General features: G+C 38.9%; 1 protein-coding gene and 1 long non-coding RNA gene across 2 annotated transcripts in view; both read left to right on the forward strand.

Annotated features, from left to right (window-relative positions):
- Salm (spalt major) overlaps positions 1-24834 on the forward strand; it is a 148476-nt gene that overhangs the window by 44097 nt on the left and 79545 nt on the right. The window lies entirely within an intron of this gene.
- On the forward strand, positions 4238-7825 carry LOC140664198 (uncharacterized). The gene is made up of 3 exons (XR_012046414.1): positions 4238-4947; positions 5855-5896; positions 6055-7825. It is a non-coding gene; the product is annotated as an uncharacterized lncRNA (long non-coding RNA).

Consider the following 24834-nt stretch of genomic DNA (forward strand, 5'->3'; position numbering starts at 1 on the left):
AGACTTGGCAATATCTTGTACCAGTATAGCCAATAAAGCTTAGAAGTTAATTAATACCCGTGGCGACCAAAAGGTCACCGCAAGTTTACCTATACAGTAATGACGTTCGATAAAGCTTTGTGAGAAAGGGTCGAAAAGAAAAATGATGATAGGACGTGTGTTTACACAAACACGAATTCCATGTACGGGTTTAGCGGGTATAGTGGTAGTATCCTGAGCACGGCGGAGAGGTTCGCAACGTTGTTGAGTGCAATAAAGATACCCGTTTGGTCTGCAGCAACGTGAAAGTCAGGGCCGGCGAAAACTTTAAATTGGAAAAGTTTCGGCTCTCTCTCGGGCGTCTCCGTCCGATGTTTGACTCGAATAAAGGTGCAGAATGTTAAAAAATAACCGTGTGCCCGTCCTGACCGCCTGGAGAAATATCCCGGGAAACCCGGATGAAGATTTACGAATTTTTATATTTCGCTCAGACAATGTAGTTATCTTATTAGCTTTTTAATTAAAAAGATATCTAATTGGAACGACAATAATTCGAAAACTTGTAAAGATTTTTTTCTTCAACTTGCACTTCTCTTAATTTTATATGTATAGTCATAAGATTTTATAGTAATAAATTATATTTTAATATATTAAATGTCTCTCTCAAAAATATAATAGAAAATTAATATTTTTAACATGTATTATAATAACAATTTAATGAAAGGATCAAATTAATAATAAAGTATTAATACACTAGTAGACGATACGAAATAGTAGTAAACAAAGAGTGTTATAATAAATAATTAAAAAATTGAAATCGATCAATATTTTTCAAACTAATATCAATAATAAAATGTAAATATTTAATTTTATATAAGAAGTAAGAAAAATATTGCATCATACGCTTTATTTTAACACGAGTTGGCTGTAATTTATATACGAGTACGTACATATATAGATAAAAATCCTTTGAAGAAATTTGCGTTTCTCAATAGAGTATCTTGTAAGAAAATCTTTCTTGGAAGCTGTTCTTATATTAAATCATGATAATCGGCATTTATCTCACATTATCTTCTCTCTCCGCTTTAGAAGTACCGATATTTTCTTCAAACTAGCTATCAAATAATACAATAAATAATCCCGTGGACAAGGCTTGGTTCATTAAAATATTACGGCAAGTTACATGTTTAAAGTTATACACACATGATATTCCAAAAATCTTTAGATTTTCTTCTTTATTTACAATATTATTTTTATAACAGTACAACGTAATGTAATAATTTAGAAACATTAAGAGCAAACTCTCAACGAAGAATATAAATGAGAAAATAAAACGAATAAACTTTGTATCTACCGATACGAGTTGCGTTTCGTAACAGTCTCAGCATACATGTTCCTGAGCTATCGGTATATCGGGTAGGCGAAAGTAATAATCGTAAGTCATACGTTGAACGATCATAAATATTCGATATTAACGTTGATACGTAGAAATTAACATAGCCGTTCGCATGCTACCGTCTGACCGTGGTATATCCGCTTGCAACGGTAAGGGAAATCGTTTATATCATTTTCTTTGTATCGATCGCGTGACGTGTGTATGTATGACTTCATGATTCTATAGGGGTTCGCAAATCAATCGTTACATCGCCGATGCAAGTCGGACTTACACCGTGCGTCTGTCGTTTCGTTGTCGAACAAGAATGTGACAATTATTTCTTTATCGTTTATTAATAAATACAATTTTTCAAAGATTATTAAATCTATCCATGAGTTTTTTCAGGGCGGTGATTTTAATTATCTCAAACATTTATCAGCTCGCTTTATTGCTGCCGCGGCTAAATAAATAGCGTCAGCCAACATTGTTTTTCGCTTTAAACAGTAATTATCTTCCCCGAATGCGAATGAAACAATCCTGAAGACGATTTATATTTATAAATGTGTATTTGTATTCGCATTACAAATTTGGAAAATTCTAATAATTTTACGTAATAATTTATAAGGGAAAGTGTGTTTGTAATAAATATATTAGCTATATAAAAGAGGAAATTCCTTTTTTTTCTAGTTGATCTTACGCGAATGTAACATCGATACTTAGGAATAATGCGAGTTTCAAAGATCTCGTCTTTATTGGGAACTTTAACTGCATCGGCAACGCTAAATACGGCTTAATGAGACCGGCTTGATTTTACGATTAAAAAAGTCTACGCGCGCATGTAACATTACCTATCGATGCAATATTATGAAATCAACGATACGATGATAAACATGTTTTACGTCAGTAGAATTGAAGTTTATGAAGGTGATAAATGTCCGTCGCTGATGGTACATGAATTGCAAATAGACAAAGCCGTTAATAAATGCCATTGTATAAATCACTTCTGCGGGAATGGATCCATATATTAAAAATTGTAAGTTTTTCAGAAACTTGGAAGGAAATTAATATAAAATATGTATGACGAATCCTTTTCCATACCATATTTGGTGATGATCGGTAATGATGATTTATTTATTTAACGAATCATTAACGAATCAATTAGATGATAATTTATTTATCGCAACAAATTAACTCTTCCCATTAAAGTTGCAAGGTTTCCTATCTCTTTGGCTAATAATTAATTTCATATTACGTGATTGTCCGCGAGGGACGAATGATCAATATAAGAACATTTATATTCCTCGTAATCGTGAAGATCGAAATCTTTCAATAAATTGCAACGCACATTTCACATAAATTATGGAAATACTTATCGGCGACGCAACGTTTTAAATCAAAGTACATGTGACCGATTAAAATCACAATGTACGCGAACGTATAAATCAAAGTAACATCGCGGCTTCTTTGTATGCCATTTTAATAAATTGATCTTTTCACGAGATTCAATAAATAGTTGTTTCTAAGGTCATCCTCTCTCTGAGAGAGAGATTTTATTTCCGCAGCGGAAGAGATTTAGGTCAGAGATATATTTTTCTGCTGAAAGGAATTTTTGCAATGACAATATAATATTTATATATTATACACCGACATTTAAATCAAATATAAATTTTTATGATGTGCGTATTTTGTTATTTATGCGTATGATTATAACTATTATTATTTAAACGGCCAAAATGCATTTGAAAGCAGATCTAATGCAACGTGTCGTACTGTTTGGATGAGGGTATCGTAAGAGGGAAGTTAGTCCTTAATTTATTCGTCTACTCTCGTCGTCCAATGGACTGATGCAACGGCAATGCAATTATTATTAGCTTATTATTATATAATTGAACAGACTACAGTTAATGAGGCCTCTTGAGACAGCGAGCCGTAGAGTCAGTCGCATTGAAGAATCATCCATTTATTTGTGCCGAAGGTATAATTGACTAGAATTAGTTTGGATTGAAGATTCAGGATGCAATCTATAATGCACTCGCGATACATATGTACAGTAGAATATGCTCCTCTTCGCGACGTTGAAAACATTTATAAATATGTATAAAAAATACACACACATTACTTAACACAACTATACAAATATGTGTACTATAAATTATATATGCTTCTAAATTGTTATCGATTAAACGCAAATTATAGTTTAATCAGATATATACTTGGAAATTGTCATACTTTTAATAGCAAAACTGTAATTTAACTCCTTAAGGAAAAAGCAAACATTATAGAGTGTGTATTTCCTCAAGTAGCGCACATTGCGAAGAATGCACATTAGTTACTAACAAAAGAGCCGCCTGCTGAAACGTTTTTTTACTGGTGCGATAAAAACGGCCAGAGATTCCGTTTCTAAGGCCCAATTACTCGTGTCATTACACTTCTGGATTCCAGAGACAAGTGCGAGGTAAGAGTTGGCACGACCGATGTTTTTCACGAGGCGAAGCCTCTGCTTATGTAGAAGCGGTTTCAAATCTGGTTAGGCTTCAGTCGTGGATTTTGTAATCCATAAATGTCTCTCATATGGCGTGCGGCGCGTGCTCCAGTTCCATTTATGGTGAAAAACTGCAACTGTCCTTGCAGGTGATGTGTACGCGAGTACGTTGCGAGATAGACGCGAACGTTTCTCTCATATCGATTATAAAAGGCATACATATAGTACGATCTCACTCTTGTTAGAAATTGTATAAACAATTTTAATCAAGTTTATTTTGTAAAAACATTATCACGCATTCTTCACATATAAAAAGCTTTCTTGAAAATAAAAAAAAATGTCTAATATTATATATTAATAATATTTAATATACAATATATATTTGTAAATTTGTATAATTAATATACAATCAATTTCTGTATCTATATTAAACATTACGGAAATATTTCGAAATAATTATAACGTTGATATTAAAATATGTAAATACAAAATAGAGATATAATTTAATATCCCCCGTGCCTTTGTATATGATACAATCATAATTCAATAGAAGACGTGACATATAACATAAAAGAAAAGACCGACGGTGTAGTAATAATGTAAGCCAATCTCAAAAGGCGAAAGTATTTAATTAAGTATTTGCGGGTAAGAAAGGGTTAATGAGCATGAAGGTGTAGTAGCGAAGATACACGTACGTTCTTTGGCAGATCCTTCCTCTCGTGTTCCCCGCCCGTGGGAGAGCGAGAGTCACGTGGGGCGAAATGGGGAAGAAGTTGGGTATATTGCTATTGGAATTGAGGAAGGCGGTGTTATACAAAGCGTCCCGTAAATCCGCGCCAGGTTCGACATTCGACATTCGACATTCTCTCCGTTTTACTTCTCCCCTTCCAGCCCTTCTCTCTCTCGCTCTTTCCTCCACCTCCGCGGGCACAACAATCCGCACGGTATACGTTAAAGCATTAAAAATAATAGGTGGCGCACACAGGAACGGGCGATTTCGGCTCCCGAATTTAGGAAGGAAGGTTCTGTCCCGGCCGGTTCTGGACCCGCTCGAGGAGGCTTAGGAGTCGCGAAATTCCATGGAATCCTTCATGTTACGAGATCTCCTACGGTGAGTTATTATTTTCGAATCAAACAATATCCGTTTGCGTCGAGCGGCTTCGAATAAAGAAGAAAGGGAATCCAGTCGTCGCATTCGCGTACCTACTCTCCAGAGCCTGTTAAGACTCGAGCATTCGCCATTTATAAAAGCAAAATGCATTTCATACGAATGTCTGTAAATAATGCTAATCACATTTACATCGCATTCTTATTATTTTCTATCACGATTACGTAATTAACACAACGATAATGTAACATTATTTTCAACATAACTAATTAAGGTATGAAAGACATTATGATATCGTATCATGTTAATAATTAACTAAAACTTATTATTATACGAAACGTTAGTATAACGTTATTATGTAAAATAAACTAATTGCGCGTACAAGCTCTTTGAAATTGTTGTTCACTTTCAGAAGAAACTCTCTTTTTTTTTATTATTAAAAGCCATGGATTGAGACTCATGCACGCTATTATTACGTACAAATTACGTTAAAGCAAAGTCGCAAACAATGGGTCGTTTAGAGTCGCGAGATATACATAAATCATACTGTTTCTTCGGCTGGCAGAGAGAAGGAAAGTAGGATATATGTATACATATACCGGGAGAGAGGAAAATTATGTAACTGTTCGAATGTGTATACTGAAATTTACGATTGTCACTATTAATACTAACGGTGCACTCAGTGAATGTCGCGACATGTGCAAGCATGCAATGCATCATTTTTTCCATTGCTAGAATAACGGATTAACCTTGGTAATTAATTTATTCAATTATACCTGCATTGTGAGAGCTTTGCTCTCTCGTTTTAGCGACTTATTTTAGCGACTCGACGTTATAAAATATATATATTATCCTAGTTTCTATATAAAATTAAATAATTTCTATAAAAGTATTCTTTTCTAATTTCCAGATAAAAGTTATAAAAAAAAGTTTCAGCTATTTTCCTACAAAGGTATGATTTTTTTTATATTTTATCATTAATTATTATTATTGCCATTATTTAGCTAGAAATAATTTATTCTTTAATTGTCATTTTCAAATAACTTGATCGAGCCTTCTTTTATCGCGATTTCAAAGCACAAAGCCGAATTATATACTACTATCGTCTAGGTGGCTAGTAGCCAACAGCTAATATGTCATCTCCGGCTGGTCCCCGCTCTGCTCCAACGGTTGGAAAGAGCAACCCTCGGCTGCTTTAGCGACACCGCGCGCGGACGGCGATAGAGCGGGTGCGGAGACAGCGGGAGGAAGAGAGGCGTAAGAGTGACGGAAAGAGAGAGAAAAAGAGAGAGAAAGAGAGAGAAGGCGACAGAAACGGGAATGGGGAAACCGGGGGACTGTCGCCGGATCGGCCGGGCGGCGAATCCGGGGATACAAATGGGCAAAACACCGCTCTGTACGGATGCCGCGGAGCCGGTTGCAGGTGGCGCGACCGCCGATAAATATGTCAGCCGGCAACACCACGGGCAGCGGCATCGTGGCACACCATGGCACACCGCGCCGTGGCTCGCAGCCTCCGCGGTATCCGCTGAGAGGTGCCCACGGCATACCACGTCGCGTACCGCACGTCGCACCTCCCAATTCCTCTTCGGCACTTGGTGCCTCCTCTCTCCTCTCTCTCTCCTTGTCACGCAGCCTCTCAGTTCTCTCACTTCTAGTCTCTATATTCATTTCTTCCTTTCTTTCTCTCTCTTCCTTTTTTTCTTTTTCTCTATCTACCGCCACTCGTATCGACGGATCTCTTTTCCTCGGACGTCGGTTGCCTCTATCTTTCTGCAGCGACTCTGCGGGAGGATCGGTCCCGCGCTTTTATATTGTGCATTTGAATATTATGGAAATGTCGACGCTCCTCTCGTGGACGCGCGGAATCGTATTGCCGTGCCTTTCTGCCATCCGACCGACCGGTAGTCCCGCGAGAAGCCGCGGGGAGGAAAGAGCGCGGAGAAGAGGACCGTTCGCGCGGGGGGACTCGGACTGGGAAGAAAGATAGTCCTCTCCCTCTCTCTCTCTCTTCCAAGCGTTCTCTCCGACGAATATATATTGTAGAAGGCATGCGGCTACTATCTGCCGCCGCATCTATCATATCCCCTAATGAGGTCGCGGCACCGGCATCCGGAGAAGAGCGTATTCAGAAGCGCGTTATTATATGCCACTCAGTGGAGGCCCGTGCCATTTTCGGGTCGTCGGAACTGCCTTCGCTGCCGTGCTGCTCTTTCTAGGGATAGCTACCTGGCCTATTCGTGCAACAGGTGAAACGCATCTCGGTCTTTTTAGCCGGCAGACGGCACCGGAAAGACATCGCGACGAGATCTAAATGAATTGCGGCCGGATCTTTTTTTTCCTGGAAATGTATACTTTTTATCTAAGATGTTCCCGAAATCTAGATTCCCCTAACAAAGGAATTTGAGCTCCATTCATAAATATATATTCCTTCTAGTCTGTTCATTTATTTCGGACAGTATAATAGTTGATATATCTGATAAAAGATAAATATTGGCTTTTTAAATCCAAGAAATTTTATATTTAAGACAGCTTCTTTCGCGAAAATACTGATAATATAATTTAGAAAATATAATAATGAATTTTTATATTATCTTAGAAGATAAGAAAATTTAAATACAATGATTAATCAGTTTATCTCCCATCCAGGAAAGTTAAATTATTTCTCACCAGCTACGTTTCTCGAGGCACAATACCTCGATTCGAGCTATCGATTTTAAACTCGACCACCGAATTTCGAATTTTGTATGTATTTCCTGAGCAAAACATGATCGAATGAAACAACTCGCACGGATCCATCGCGATCGGTTCATAGCCCTTGGGCCAACAGAATAACAGACCATTCAAAAAACCGCGACGAATCGAATAATACGCGAAAGAGAAAAAGAGGGAAAGAGAGAGAGAGAGAGAGAGAGAGAGAGAGAGAGAGAGAGAGAGAGAGAGAGAGAGAGAGAGAGAGAGAGAGACATTAAAGAGCAAACGAGGTGAGACGCGCTCAGAGTTTGGTGTTGAATTCACGTAGCGCGGCCCCGACGCTACGAAAACGCGAGGGAGGAACGGTTACATGATCGTTCGGTCTGTTGGTATGGGCCTTTGGTTACCGGTCGGTCCGTTGTTTTCACTCTGTTATGCAGCAACTGAAGCACCGTTGCACACCGGAGTATGTAGTCGGTTTATACACTAGACATCTCCTCCTCCTCCTCCCTTCCCCCCCTCCCCCGCGCCATCGCACTACTCTCACCGTTCCGTTATATGTCCACACACATACACACACACACACATACACATACATACATGCCAATCGAGGATAGGTCCAGCACGAGCGTTGCTGCACGGTCGTGGCGTTGGAACCAGGTTGGACCTGGCCGGGCCAGCGCGCGATTCGACGTGGAGATGATTGTAGTTGCAAATGGGCAGTTTGCATCAAGAAGCGGTCTTCCCCCTAGTCGACAGAACATGCACAGGCCAATGCAAACAAAGTTGACCCGAACGTCCCGCTACCGGCGCGGCCCCTACCCCCTTCATCCCTCTCCTAACCCATCCTGCTCCCCTGGGTCTATAGAACTCGACTCACTAGCCACGGCAAGTACACACACGGGCTAAAGTATACAAATACCCATCTTTGACGTACCGGAATCAGCGCGCCCCTCGCCCGTACGGCGTTGCCCGTAGTAATTGTCACTCGGCCATGGACGGCTGGGGACCCTCCCTCCCCTCTCCGCGCTCCAGAGGAGATTTAACAAAAATTCGATTAAACGCGCGCTCGAATTAGTCGCGCGGTTGACATTGGTATATTCCCTTTGGTTTTTTTTTTTTTTTTTTTCTTTTGTCTTTTTTGTTTTGACATTTTTTGTTATTTCGTACTAAGAATTAAACAGAAATGTACAATAAAGTAATTGAAGAGAGAATAGTAGCTCTAAAAAGATATATTAAATTTTTCAAAGCATCGTACGATCACGAGGGGAAGTCTTAATTTAATTCTCTCTACAATAATTTGCAAATATTCTGCTGATTATATCGAATATTAATTGTACAAGGCGATATTTATTTAATAGAAAAACACGAGAAAGATAGAGAGAGAGAGAAAGAATGAAAAGGAGAATGCTCTCCGACGAGAACAAAGTCCAACGAGGCTTCGATATTTATTCGGTAGATCGCGGATAATTCTACTTTGCTCGTCCAATCTGGTTTGGAGAGCATAGGCGATCCCAGTCGAATTGAAGTATATACGACGTATAAATAACACGACCGCGGCCCCCGTATATATACCAATGCAACTCCTCTCGGCGAACGAAAATCTCCCCCTCGTCACCCTCTCGCACAGCATCCTTGGCGGCGAGTGCACGCTCCGCGCTGTCCTAAAGAGAGGGAGGGAGAGAACAAGGCCGGGCGATACAGAGCTTTGGTCAGTTAAACATGCGCATATTGCATGAAACTGGTAGTAGGCGACTCCCAGAGATCGACCTCTGTATTAACACCTCCAGCTACGGCGCGACGAAAAGCTGTCCTGTCCTACCTCCCTCCTTGTCCCGCCCCGCCGTTTCTCCCTTTTACTTTCCCTCTTGGTGGTGCGCCTCTCTGTGTGTCCTATCGAATAGTTAAACCATTATTTTCAGTCCGGACAGCCGGACAAAAGGAATCGAGCTGTTTGCGGTTGCTCGTAAACCGTGTATCGCGGCCCCGGCGACTCTCATGACTATGTTATTCGACTCGGACGCGGCTTAAAATTACTTCGATGCTTTCGGGAATACCAGTCTAGCGAAAAGGACGTTTATTGGAAAAAAATTTTTTTGTTTTTTTTTTTTTTTTTTTTTTTTTTCACAAGACCGTGATTATCGAATACACAATTGACAATTTTATATATATTTCATTGAATAAAATCATCGATTATAAATATATCTAAGGAATATAACATCATGTGGAATCATTTTATATAAAGTCATTAGGATACAATGCGCTGCGTCGCCAGCAAATGTGCAACCACAATTCTTTTCCCATCGAATTCTTTTCTCGTATCAACGATATAGATCCTCCGTACATTTAAACGCGGATACTCAGCGAATGTACGCGTACTCGGGCCAACGTACATGTACTCATGCATACCCACGTTAGCTCATACCAATCGCGAGGACATGCCGCATCATTACGTCCAGCTAATTAATTGTGATTTATCGATCGTAACATGTCCGATCAGGGGTACATCTAGATAATACAATGCTAAAGCGAGGATGCTGGTAACATGTTCTTGCATGAACAATTGGAAATTCCATAAAATTTGTTTTGCCATTATATTATTGCAGCGAATAATAAACAATGCGCACTGCTTATTCAGCTCGCACACTTTTTTATTAAAAATATTATTAATATTTATATATCTAAATTTTTTAATAAATGTAATAAATTTTAATAAAATTTAATAATGCCCTACGCTTATATGATATTAGAGATTCATTTAAAGATACTGAGAATAGAATCTTCTGATCCCGAAGAAATACAATAAAATGTGCAGGTAGTATTTTCTATAGCTACTTGAGATAATTTGCAAGAGAGCGTCCCCTCAATAACGGAACACGATTCAGCGTGGAAGGTACCGCGATCCGGAAAGCGACCGGATTTACTTGCGTTCTTTCGAGTGCAAGCTTTGACAAACGCGACAAATATTATGAGCGATTCACCGATCCGTGAATAAACGGTTTAAAGAACTCTGGGTTTTTAGTGGTCGGGGACGTCTCCTTGTGCCCCACACTGTCTAGCTCGCGAGTAGAGATCCCGCGTGCTAAAGCTTTGTCATGTGTTCTCGAGAAAGAGAGAGAGAGAGAGAGAGAGAGAGAGAGAGAGAGAGAGAGAGGGAAAGGAACGGGCAACTTGTTGCACGACAAAAATTCATGCCTGACAAAGTTCGACGAATGACGCGCACGAAGATGTCCCGCATAATTGTCGTAGCCGCTGTCGCAACGGATCATCCGCAGCTGCCACGGGATAATAAGGACGCTTCTGTGATATTCCGCAAAATAATCCCTGAAACGAGACTCGGGGTGGGCCCTTGGATATTCGTCGTTTCACGCTTCGTCGTTTCACCTTCAAAGATATAAATTCGGAAAATTCATCTTTGCAGAGAGAAAGAAAAGAAGAAAGTATCCCTCTAAATGCATAGTTTTCCATACACTTAGTTTAATGTCGTCTTTTATGAATAAATATGTGCACACATTATGTGAGCTTAACCTCCTACCCCCTCCCCCCTGGCCGGCCCCCACACTTTTGTTCATTTAAATCCGTCGAGAAATGTTTCATTCTCCTAAAGACTTACTAAAGAGTTTGTATAAAGGGTATCTTTGTATTCTCTTTGAGTTTTTTCAGCATCCACTTTACTGGAGAGATGCTAGTATAAATATGAGAAATATTTATATTATATGAGAAAAATCCAGAATATATTCTGTTTATATTTATCACAATGAATGATCGCCTGTTTTACGCTCGAGATATTAGTCTAACTTCGTGCTTTCGGACGATAGTGTACGTATCCCTCCGACTTTTCTTTATCCCATTACAATTGTCAGAGCACTGCAGTCAATTCCCATTTTCTGGCGAATCGATATCCCTGATATGGCTCGCCCTCTTTCTTAATACAATCATTGTTATTGGCATTAATGGCCCGACTCGAGACTTAATGCGCACACGCCTACGACAATGTATTATCCGAAATAGTAATTTCTATCAAAGACCAAGACAATGCACTAGAACGAACCTTGCTATATCGGCGGATGTTTTTTTTTTTTTTTTCTTTTTTTTTTTTTTTTTTTTAATATATGTATATTAGATCTTAAAAAATCTGCAAAAATCTGAATTCTTGAAAAATCTCGGCAACGATTTTTTTTTATTGAATTTTTGTCTTGATTGGGCAATTTATTTCTAATATTGTGTAAAAATTTAAAAACAACGGGTTAATTAAAACGACCTAACTAGCCAAAATCATTTAATTTATTAACACGACGTTTCGACCATATAAGTGTCACTATAAAGAAAATATACAAAGGAAAATATCAAAAAAATATATGGATACAATAAAAAACTAGTCTACTCACACGTAAATTAAGAAGTGAAATATTTAATTGTTCTACCTTTATACATGTCCCATTGTATTCTTTCTTCTTTTTCTTAATTTACGTTTGAGTAGACTAGTTTTTTAATGATATTACATTGTATTGTTTGCGTTAAATTCGGTATTAATTGTATCCATATATTTTTTTGATCCTTTGTATATTTTCTTTATAGTGACACTTATATGGTCGAAACGTCGTGTTAATAAATTAAATGATTTTGGCTAGTTAGGTGGTTTTAATTAACCCGTTGTTTATAATTGAATACTAGCGAATTTAATCTTTAACTTCTAATAAAAATTTAAATATTAAAGAGCGCGACACCTAAAGCTAGGATAGGCGGAAAATACTATCGTTCCCTGCTATATGATCCGGAATATGCTATATATCCGGAATGGTTGTACATATGTTCGATTGCGTATGTGTGTTGTCTGAGCGGAATCAACATAGTCGCGGCCATCGAATGGACTTGGCCGTTCGCCAAGATTCCCTAAACGGCGTTTGGATTTCTTCTGAAAAATCGACGCGAAGATTGAACCCGCAAACGGTCGTTGAATGGAGAGCTCCCGTGAAAGACTGAGAGAAAGGAAAGAGAGAGAGAAAGAGAGAGACGGGAGGCAGTATAACTCGCGTATAAGCTTGCGCTTTGCTTTTTGCGCTGCCTCACCTCACCTCGTTCATTCGGCATATATAACGTTATAGCAAAGGATGAGAGATGGAAAAAGGATGAAAGATGTCGAGAAAGAAATATAAGAGAGAGAAAGAGAGAGAGAACCGTGCAAAAGAGGGCGAGAACTCCATGAGTTGAACTAAGCCGATCCAGACCCCATAGAGAGAAGAGTGTTCTCTGCCAGTTTCTTTCCTGCTGTTTCCATCGAAAAGATTTTTCTACACTCTGTCTAGGGAAGAAACGGATATTCCTGATCGGCGACACGTGCGCGCAGTCGACGTTCGTGGAAAAATACATTGCACCCGCGACGGGAGTATTCTTTGAAGATGGCGACCGAGATCGATTTCAATTAGGAAACAAGTAACATAAACATTCTCGTATTTCCTTTCTAATTTTATTTTCAAGTATTGAGTTTTTTTCGAGCAAGTATCTGTGTGTGTGACGGGAATACATATGTAATTTTAATATTATTATAAAAAAAAAAAAAAAAAAAAAAAAACCAAGAGCTCTTAAACGTTGCAACATCGGTTAAAAGACGTGATTAAAATTCAATTGGCAACACGTAATGATTAAATATTTTTCAGAAAAAAATACTGAAATTTTTGCGTGCGTCGTAAATATTTACGGGTTGGTATAAGAATTTTAAAATTTCTAGTAAAGAATGCGAACCGAAAAATAAACACGGCACGCGTATAAGAATTTCAAATTGATTTGTCGGCGAAGAACGTTCAATTATTAAGCCGTGTCAGCCGTGCCTTGGCTCTCACGAATTCAAGTATATTTAACATGTGAGAAGACTAGAAACGTCCTCGCAAACGCCGCGGGAAATTTTATCGCGTCCGTAGAGAATCAATCTCGCGAGAGATGGTCGGCGACGTGTCCGGCGTCTGAGATCGACCGGCGCCCGGCGTCGAAGCCAAATTTGCGCGCGACCGCACAATAGGCGATTGTGCGAGCGAGGAAGCGACCCTGCCAGCCTTCTCTCCGACAATTCCAAATATTATGACGTGCAAAACGCACCAGGCACTGGTGCAGAGATACCACCGCGGTGATGGCAATATGCCTCCGTGACCTATGTATATGTATTATATACATGCATACGTATCTTCTTGTCTTATAACCGCCGCGCCGGGTCACTGCTTTCACGACTCGAAAACATCTTCCTGGCATCTTGCGAGCACGCATACTTGGTGGATCGTTTGTCGATCTGTTTGATTGATTTTCTAAAAAATTAATTTTCCATCATCATTCATAATTTCGTAGTTTGCGATAAGATCGGTTGATATCTTGCGTTATAAAGTTAGGCCGAATATAGTTGATTGATTGGTGATGAGAAACAGATATTCTGGAAATGATACAAAGACATAAATTCCAAGAATCGATGACAAGTTGAACGAAAGCGAAACATGACGCAAAGATATTTTATGCCCGACGCATATAAATGCGTTAGATATCGGATTGCAGTTTTCCAGATATGCGCCAACACAGATCGCCTGCCGTGTTTAAAACAGCAACGCCGCTGGATGCACTCGCGCAAATGCTTTCTGTTTATTATCTTTCGCCGGAAGGAATCTCCCAGTGATGACAGAGGATGGTTTACTGCCGAACTTAATGAATAATCTGCGGTTTCACGGTCTTTCCTCGCGCGGTAGCAGCCAGTTTCTTTCAGTCTCTAAATATTATCTCGGCAAGTTCATAATATGATTTTGCACTATCGTAACAAACATTGCATATATATATATATATATATATATATATATATATATATATATATATTTCGTACGTGTAAGAGAATCTTTTTAAATAAATGAAATTAATAAATATATTATGATTTTCCAATCGAATAATTAATTTATGTAATAATGTAATACATAGAGATGACAAACCGGAATAAAGATGCATAAGAAAAGTGCATATTTGTCAACTGTTGGCGAACAGACTGTCATACTTACAAACTGGTTCACCATTGTAACGTCTATAAAAGCCCATGAACAACATAGCAAGATCGGGGTCCATGACACCCTTTATGCTCTCGAACCTTTATCTTTATCGTTATGCGTCGTTGTTTCAAGCTCTTTATGCCTGACACGGGGTTCCCATTAACATTTGATTTACAACTTTCTACAAATCTATAAAGGTGCCTTCACTCTCTCTGTCTCTTTCTCTCCCTTTCTCTGCCCGTCGAGGTATAGATTTCCTTCGAGCAGATACGACGCGACGCACATACACACACACACACACACACACACGCATACACACGCGTATGTGCATCTAAGTATCTTTGCGTTTGTACGTTTGTACATTGGATCGTGTAAGTTTGGATGCTGCACACGTGGATTCACGAGTCGCCGTTCCCGTCACCGCCTTATAAGAGACTCCACGCTTGTGTCTCGATGGGACAATATTTGGCGCGGCCAGATCGGCAGGCACGATAAAATTATACACACTAGGCCCATAAACGGCCCCGAAACTCGGTTGTTAAAATTAAAATCTGCCGCGAGACGTTGTCCGTCGATGAATTACAGTCGGGGCGGCCGCCGCGCCAGCCGGTGCACCTTACGCGACGACGATCCCATCGCGATCGGGGGACCACCTCCGGGTTTCTTACTTCGTCACTTTATATGACGACCACTCTGTGGTAGAAAGAGAAAGAGAGAGGCTATACGCGCGGTTTAATATTAGCCATTTCGCGTGCACCTCGTGCTGATTTTCCTGTCGTTCGCGGTTACAATGTATAAAGATGCGGCGAGAAAATCAACCGAATCCCATGCCATCGTATCATATACCATATGTGCATCTTTATCTCGCCACGTATGTCTTTCTGTCGTTAAAATATTTTTCATACATCAAACAGATTGAGTTTAGCCTTGAACATATAAGCCTCGTACGCATAATTATCGTAATTTATTTACAGCTCGCTTTCTATATTATCTAATTTACTGACAGTGTTCCGTTATAATAGTCTTTCTAACTCTAATTTATACTCAGATATCTGATGAATATTCATGAGAAGTAGCGTAAACATTGAAAATGTAGTAATAGAAGTTGATGTAGTAATACAAGTTTTGAACTCTTCTAAGTTACGATTCCATTTCGCAACTTTGTGATCGTTTGATGGCTCACAATATCGAATAGACTTTTTTTTTACTATATGTACGATCGGTAAATATGGAGATTGTATAATGTATATATGCTAAATTTACTGACATTTGAAATTATAATACCAGTTTATCAATTCATAATTAAATAATATGATGAAATTTTTTATGATAGAGCATATTTTATTTAAATAGAAGTACGTTACATCACTACCTAATGATATAAAAAATATGTTACCTAACGATATAAGAAATATTTGTATAGTAATAGAAGTTGTGAAGTTTTTTAATTTACATATTTTGTTTTGCAACCTCGTGATCGTTTGGTTGCTCATAACATCGTGCTACTTTGTCAGATTGAGAGTCGTACCGTACAAGATCGGTTTATACTTTTATAAACTTGCGTAGCTTTTTTTTCAACCAAATATCCATGTACATACATTGCATCGCTCATTCGATTCAGCGATAAATAATTCACTTTCTGAGAGAGAGAGAGAGAGAGAGAGAGAGAGACGCAAAGTGTCGCAGTACAAAGTAGCGGCGAGTATAACAGCCCACTTTATCATGAAATACCGGCGAGGAAGCGCCGCATACCATAAATGATAAACTCGACTCCATCTTATTTTTAACTCGCTGTATTCTTTATCGGCCATAAAGCCGTAGAAAATGTCGAGCGGAGGAACGACGTTACGAATAAAGGCTTCATGTCTCAAGCCCATAAAATCAGCGCCGATGTATTGTAGCCTCTCGCTTGCATATAATATGGCAGCATGTAATAAACTCCCTGCGGCGTGTCCGCGAGACGATTGGATATTACTTTTCGTTTTATTATCACTTTATTATTACCGCGGGTCGTGCCTTTATGGCCATATTAAGACGACCGCCGCGAGTACGTGTGCTCGCACAGAGTTGTGATTCACCCTAAGATCGCGCGCGATTCTCCTTCTTCCATTTTACCACTCTATCAATTATAAGCCGAGGAGATGGAGCTCGAGCGCTTTCTCGAACAACAGGAGTATAATGGACGGTAGCGTATCTATTTGTTATATAAAGTCGGTTGTCTCGCGACGAAGCAAGTATAGGGGAACACGGGGGAATGATAATCACACATTTGTACGAATACTCAAGGAAGTTGGAACCTGTTTTGTCATTTTGGTATCGATGCAGATCTTGTGGTAATTGGTCGCATGCCGAATGCTGTGGTTGCGATTCACCAAAAGAATATGTGTGTGATATTTATTTTATCCCATAATATACCAAAAAAATGAGTTTGTTCTGTTCAAATTTTGATTTATGTTGTAATGGCTCTTATTACCCAGATTACTTTGATTACCCCATAATACCCGAGATTATTTAGGATAATGGGAGTCAAAGCTACTTTTTTTTATAGTAACAAGAAACATGCATTTGTTGATTTTTTTTTTAATTTTAATAAATACGAATTAAAAGTTAATTGTCCATAGTATATAAATATTATTATCTTTATATGTTTTTTTTTTACTTTTTCCTGAAGTGGTGCCAATTCCCTCGTAATAGAGACTCAACTCGTGTGCCCGGTGAAAATTTTACGGTCCGAGATATTAAGCTAATCCGGCTCTTGAAATAGTTAGTTGCGCTAAACTTAATAACACGCCGTCCGTGTCTCCCCTTTTATTAGAATATATACATAGACCGCTGTCTTAGTGACGTTTACAGCTTATGCAAACTGTTTAATACCGGCATTATTTCTTAGTCAGGAACATCGTTTAGCTATAAATTCATATATGCGCGAGTAAAATAATCATACGTGGACGAAAATATTCATTTGAAGCTTATAAATATCGCCGCCAATTATCTAGTCTCCTCGTTGTCCTAATTATCGAGTCTGTCAATTAATACGCAGCGTGGGTTAAAATAATAAATAATTGAAATATTTTTTTAGTGAGGGAGAAAGTCATAAATAAAAGCACATACAAAAATAGAAAGACGTTATGCAAAACTATGTGACAATGTTGTATTGAACAAAGGACGTGGTCGCGACGAGACGTGGGACCAACAGAAGAAGAACGAAGGGCTGGCAGAGTGGCGGAGGGCAGGCGAAAGAAAAGAAGAGGAAGAACAAGAGGGTCAAAGGTGAAAGCCAGCCTCTCGCCCTCGCTGGGCGGAGAGATCCAATCGGAATCCTCGCGCTGGTACTCGGACTCCTTCATCCGCCAACTCGACTCGCATCATGCTCTCATTATACTCCTATCATGAGATGCGATTAGAGGTGCAAATTTGTTGGAGTTGTTGTTGCGATCCGAGAGTTCAGAGTCAGTGAAAAAATCTCACGTACCTTCTTATTTCCCAAAGTTTTTTTTTTTTTTTTTTTTTTTTTTGTTTTGTAAAACATACGTACAATTATTATAATCTGTTTATGTGAGATCTCTCGACCAAGATAAAAATGCAGTCATAAAACGTAAAACAAAATCCAGTAGATTTTAACGAATTCAGTTTCCATATTATAAATATAAAAGAATATATTAAACGCATCTGTTTAATTATAAAAATTGATACAAGACACATTTTGAATGAGTAGTTTTTCATCTGAGATAAAAATGTAAAGTTAATTATTAAATATGATTCATTACATTTAATATGTGAGAGAATATCCAGGAAAAAAAAACATATATGCTCTTCGATGAAAATATAAAAGGGCCCGAAAATATCTCTACAACATTCTTTCAGAAAAACTTTCAGACACTACCTAGGAGTGGGTTGCTTATCGTCGTCGAACTTTTGGGGTTTCAGGAAAAATAACCGATCGGATAAAGATCTTTATGTGAAATGGAGAGCTGAAATATTACACCCGTTAGAATCCAAATCGGGCTCTTTTAAAATGCCCTGCAAGCTGTAGGGAATTTACAATTTCAACTTTGGTTTTGACATACTGAATTTACATAGCGAGAATCTCTGTTCCCATCGAGCGCGAAACGCACTTATAAATATGATATTTTATTCCACGAACAGCAGATACAATTTTACGACGATACGCAACGAATTTTTACAGATTTTAAAAGGTGATAATTTGATCGGCGTGATAACATATTTTATTATACGGCGTACCGATCCTGATGTGCCTCCCCAATATGTTTTATACTGCCATATATATTCAATCAGAGATTTTTATGTCACAAGTATATTTTTTCAATAAAGATAAGAATCATACAACGTATAACACTATAATCATACAAAATAATCTTACAAAGAAAGGTCGTTTTACTTTGCCATATATCGAATGCGAATTTTATTCTACTTTGCTTGACCGTAATTTTTTTTTACGCTTGATATATACATACTGTATACAGATAATTTCGTTAAGTTGAAACCTATTGATGTATAATTTATATAAATATATCTATACACAAAGTGTCACAAAACTATCCTATGTCTTTTTCTTAATAGCAAATTCTTTGACCGATTTAGTGATTTTTTGCTTATTGTTAGCAAAAATGCCGAGACATTAATAATTTTCGTTATAAACAATTGAAAAGAACAGCTTTTCAAGAGTATGGATTCAATATTATAATAAATGTACATTCAATTAATTCAATTAATTATAAGTTACAATTTTATTTAGAATTTTAATTTCGAGACTTACAATTGGTTACAAAAAAGTCTGATAAAAAAATTGCAAAAAATTATTATTTCCTTTGATATATTTTCATAAAGAAAAAAAAATCAATTACATATATACTATGTAATTGACATATACAAAATAAAAAATATAATTAATAAAAAATATAATTCTTTTCTTGAAATATTGAAAAAATTAATGTACAAAAGATACACAAATCAACTTGAAACAAGAAAGCGCTGATCTAGACAATAGATGAATAAACATTTTTCACATATTATTTCATTTTCCATAAACTTCTGTAACGCAACATTCGAAAGGATTGTTCCGTCTTGGCAATCGATTGGCAATAACGATCGATACCCATCGTCAAAGTACGGTCGAATGAAATTTCCTAGACCGCGAAGCGATCGCGAGCAATGCACATCAGGACCACCAGCATCGACGGCGTTCACGAAACAAATGCATACGTTAAAGGGAGGTAGGAAGGGCTGTTGTTGTTTTTAATTATGTTTATAATCAACGCGTGGCATGTCTATGGTAATCGGTACCCGCCTATTCGGTCGGCCAGGCGAGATTTACAGCCCAGTTAGTCTCGCTCGCAATGACTCTCAAATCACACTCAACGGATCGACATTAAGCGCCAACACAATATTGATCGAAGAATTTTGTTTAGAAAAATCAATATAAATCAACAATATATTCACTTTAATTACTCATACGCGTAATATATAATATTTTACAAAATACATTACGTTATACGTGTATAAAAAAAATAATTATTTATATGAAACGAAATGCTGCTCCGTACCTGTTATATAACAGAAAATACAACATAAAATATAAAATCGAATATAAAGTTCGGTAAAAAGAATTAGGATTTTGTAATAGAAAATTGACATACTTTATTATATAGAGTGAGATAAGTATATATAAAATTATATAATAAAAATATATTAATTTATTCTTGGTCAAGTATATTTTATCATAAGATCTGAGGATTACTTTTTCCTCGCTTTATTTAATTGTTGATTTAATTTCAATGAGTTAATAATTCAGCAGGGACACAGAATAGATATAAATTGAACGTCAGTTGCATGCAGCAAGGGAGAAAAAAATGAATCACCCCCCCGGGGTGATCTGGCACCTAAAGTGAGATTCGCTAAAGAGTCTCGGTCATGCGAGGTTACGTACACGCTTGTATATACCAGACAAACACAACTGCGCCTGCTAATGACGCGGAGAGAGATACCGCCGATATCTCTAATTAATTCCTTCTATCGTCTCGATATACAAATGCCCATTGGGCCAACTGTAATACCGCGACCGTCGTCTATAGCGAGCGGCATTCTTTCAGCGCCATTGAAAAAGATTTACTGAGCGTTCCGCACGACAGCGGAGAGTAGTTAGTAAAACCGTAAAGAAAGGAAGTACACTATTGTCCGTAAAAGATCAATTACATTGCTAAAACGATAGCTTGCCGAGGACACGGCTCGGCGGTACAAATAAAACTTATTGCACCGTTGAAAATTCCGATACCGAAGGAAGTAGTCTACACCCAGCGTACTCGCGACGAATTTCTTTTTCCTCAGAAATTTATAAATTGTGTATGTCGAAAAAGAAGATCTGCAAAAAAAAATAAATAGAAAGAAAATGTGTGCCACGAGAAAATCCGATATATGATATCATTCACATACCGATGAATACTATTGTTGAATTTCTTGCAGCGAAAATCGTGATCGAAAAATTTACATAAAATGTAGAAGCAGATACATTATATAACGCAAACATTATAGTTCATTATTCGCGCATAACATCGGACTAGCATAGCTGGTTTGATTGGCCGCAGGCCATACATCGAATGACACATTCGCGTGGTCCACGCCGAGAGAGCCCGTCCGGACACGACATGGTGTGCGGACATTAAAGCATAAAGTATCGCGGGACGGCCGTGTAAACGAGACATCGCTTTGATGCCCGTGACGAGGAGAGACGAGGAGAGACGAAGAGAGAGAGAGAGAGAGAGAGAGAGAGAGAGAGAGAAGTCGGACGACGAAAGGGAAAAGGAAGGATGTACGACAGCCTGGGAGCAGGGGTCCTCAACCGGTGGCTACCGGTGAGGCCGGCAGGATCGGTCACGCGCGCTTTTGTCGGCGGACAATTTAATCACGACGTTATTGGAGGGTGGGCGTGAACCGTTTGTTTGGCCGTCTATTAGGCAATAATAACCGGGGTGCGCCTGCTCGTGGAGTGCCCACGAGATAATTTATTCCCAACGGAGGCGCCCTGCGGCCTTGCCACGCCCAGATACACCACCGGGCTCATCTCGCTTTCGACGGCGGTGTATAACACGCGGCGGGGCTCGTGCCACCGCGCCGTGCAGCTTCTTTATAATGTAACATCTGCAAACAAGCACGTCATAAACACACCCCCAACGGCAAATACCTACAGCACGACTCGTTTATTTAACGCATTTCGCTCGGCGCGTTTATCGGTTGCCCAGGCTATGACCAGATCCGATAGCCGCCAGCAACACGCGACAAAATAATCGACACGTTGCTATAATTGCAAGGGCTGTCGCGAAGGGTATATGCGATATCATTATAATAACGGAAGCAGAATCCTCCTTAATCAAGTGAAATGACATTTTATGGGCGAAACAAAATATTTTATAATTAAAGGTTCGGTCACGCGCAGAATTAATTTTTATTGTAGATTAAAGTGTAATAATTGACAGGAAAGTATATGGAAAAATGTTGAAGTTGATTTGACTGTCATTGTTGACGAGATGCGAAATATGTTTCGCGCTTCGGTATATATATTACTTAGAGGATGACGGATACGACAGTTTGAAACGAGAGCGAGAGACGGAGTCTGGCTCGTATCCGGCGAGGAGGTAGGTAGGTAGATAGGTAGGTCTCCCGAGGGTAGGTTTAAAACAAGGACGACTCTCTCGTAGAAAAGGACAGGCGCCTCGGGAGAACCGACTCGGGTGCTTTGATTCGGATTCGGCTTCGGCTTCGGCTTCGGCTGTGCAATGCATTCAAGGCCGCCACGAATCTGGACGCATAAACATGCCAAGGATCGTGGGACGTCACTCCCCACATAATAACAATAAGAATCCGTCGGCTCGGTTCCGTCTCGCGGCGCGTCACATCATGTCCTCTCGCTCCTTCGGGAGAGACAGCGCCGGAGATCCCACGTGATTACAGCCGCGGGAGCGTCTTCACAAATCACTCGGTCGCTGCGGACTCCTCCGGAGAAGAGTTGCGCGCTCCTTCCGCTCCCCTCCCCCCTCCCCCTTCCCCTCCACTCCCTCGCACGTCGCGACGTCCATCGACCTTCTCCTCCTCCCTCGCCTACCCCCTCGCCGTCTGCTCCATCTCCCTCTCCCTCTCCCACTCCCCCGCATTCGCCGCGTACCCCAACGTTGCCCCCTTCCGAGGGGCGCACGTACACGTACGAGAGAGAGAGAGAGAGAGAGAGAGAGAGAGAGAGAGAGAGAGAGACTCGCCAGATATTCCGTTTGCAGTAAGCTTCGATAGCCTTCCCGCATGTGTTCAACTTGCTAATAAGTTAAATCCGGTAGTCTCCTTTCGCCTTTATATCGAAATGCGCGCGCGAGCGCGAATGTCGAAAAGCGTGGGACCCCCTTTACCAGTTCTTGCGAATCGGCACGACCGATATTCCGAGCATTCGTTCCAGTCTCGAATCAAACATTTACCGCCTCGAATATTTTACGCACACATATTCTCGAATCGTTATACTCTTATCAATTTTTAATTATATGTATGTATGTCCTTGATAAGACTTCGGACGGTATCTTGATGTGTTGTATTAAATAATTATAATATTGTCAAAGCATGAAAAATGCAGGTTTACGAAAGATGTAGACTTCAAATTTCCGAACTGTCAACCGAATATTCCATATAAAGTTAAACAATTTGTTGCGTAATATTGACATTTAATAATATAAAGGAGCAAAATTATATATAGTAATTTACATTAATACTATAGTGTAGCCATCTACGTAGAATGAGTCTACAAAGAAGATTATAAATCGTATAATTGCCGGATGTTACGTTAAATCGCACAGTTACGCGAGTTATATCGTTGAAAGTATCGAGACTCGTTTTTCAATGTAAGCCATAATCGTTGAAATCCGTTAAATCCGCCCCTGGCCCCTCTTCCTATCTCCTTTCCCTTTAACCGTCTTCGATCTTCAGCTCCATCAGGTTCTTACACTCTCGTTCAACGGCAAGGTAGTCCAACGGTTATCCGCGACATAAATCTATATCATAGTACGTGCATTAGCTACTATGACGTGTAGTAGACATTCACCGTAATATACAACTCGATGAGCACACCGAGTGCTCATATAACACGTGCGAAACTAGTAATATCTATTGACCATAAGATGTCGAAGGAAGTGTAGAGAAGAATAAACATAAAGAATGGTAGAAATCCATTATATGTACATTTAGCGAAAACCGTAGTAGACAAATTTTATTCTATTTGACAAATCAATATTTAATCCTTTTCTTGTTACAATATTATAATTTGATGTATAAATTTGATGTATAAATTATATTAGAATTTAATGTATAAATATCACAATAGACATTATGAAAAATTTTCTATTTAAATAATAATGATAAATAATAAATATAACTGATTTATTTAAATAATAAAAAAATTTAATAAATTTATTTAAATAATAATAAATTTAATTTATACATGTAATTAATTTTTCATTATCACATACATTTGAACTATACCTAGTGAAAGCTTCTAATTCTGAAGTTTCGGCTTAATATAAAATACAAATTCTCGTTTTCTCTTTTTCCATATTAATATTCAAATAACAGCTTGTCAGCAGAAATCTTTCTTGATCGATCGAAATATTTCTATAGAGAGTGTTTTGATACATAATAACGAGTCCTTTACTCGCTCGCCTTGTCCTTCTCGAGAATCTTGACCGGGGGAAGGGGGAACTTTCTTTCCGCGTACCACCAAGATCGCTCTCGCATAACCCAGCGGCAGCGCGTTTGCCGGCGAGCAGCCAATTAAATAAATATTCGTTGACATCGCGGCCGCGTCACCTCTACAAACTGCCCCCTTGACATTCGGCCGAAAGGAGATGGTCAGTTCTTGCCTCTCTTACGGACCTTCTCTTATACCTTCTTCTTGTCTCTTGGTTATTGACGACTGGCTGAATCGGAGAGCGCGCATTTCGGTCGATTCGGAATTTGCTACTGTTTGCCATAAGTAAATCGCAAGGTGAATTGTGCACGGGAAGATTTGTATCATGTGGGTTTATATTGTTCTATCATGTATTTAGGAATATGATATATGTCAATTTGAACACAGTTAATTCTTACTCTGTATTGTTATTTTTGGCACCTTCTAACTGTACAGGTGGGTCAGCGT

This window comes from Anoplolepis gracilipes, chromosome 3 (genome assembly GCF_047496725.1).
Source record: "Anoplolepis gracilipes chromosome 3, ASM4749672v1, whole genome shotgun sequence".
In the NCBI taxonomy this organism is placed as follows: Eukaryota; Metazoa; Arthropoda; class Insecta; order Hymenoptera; family Formicidae; genus Anoplolepis; species Anoplolepis gracilipes.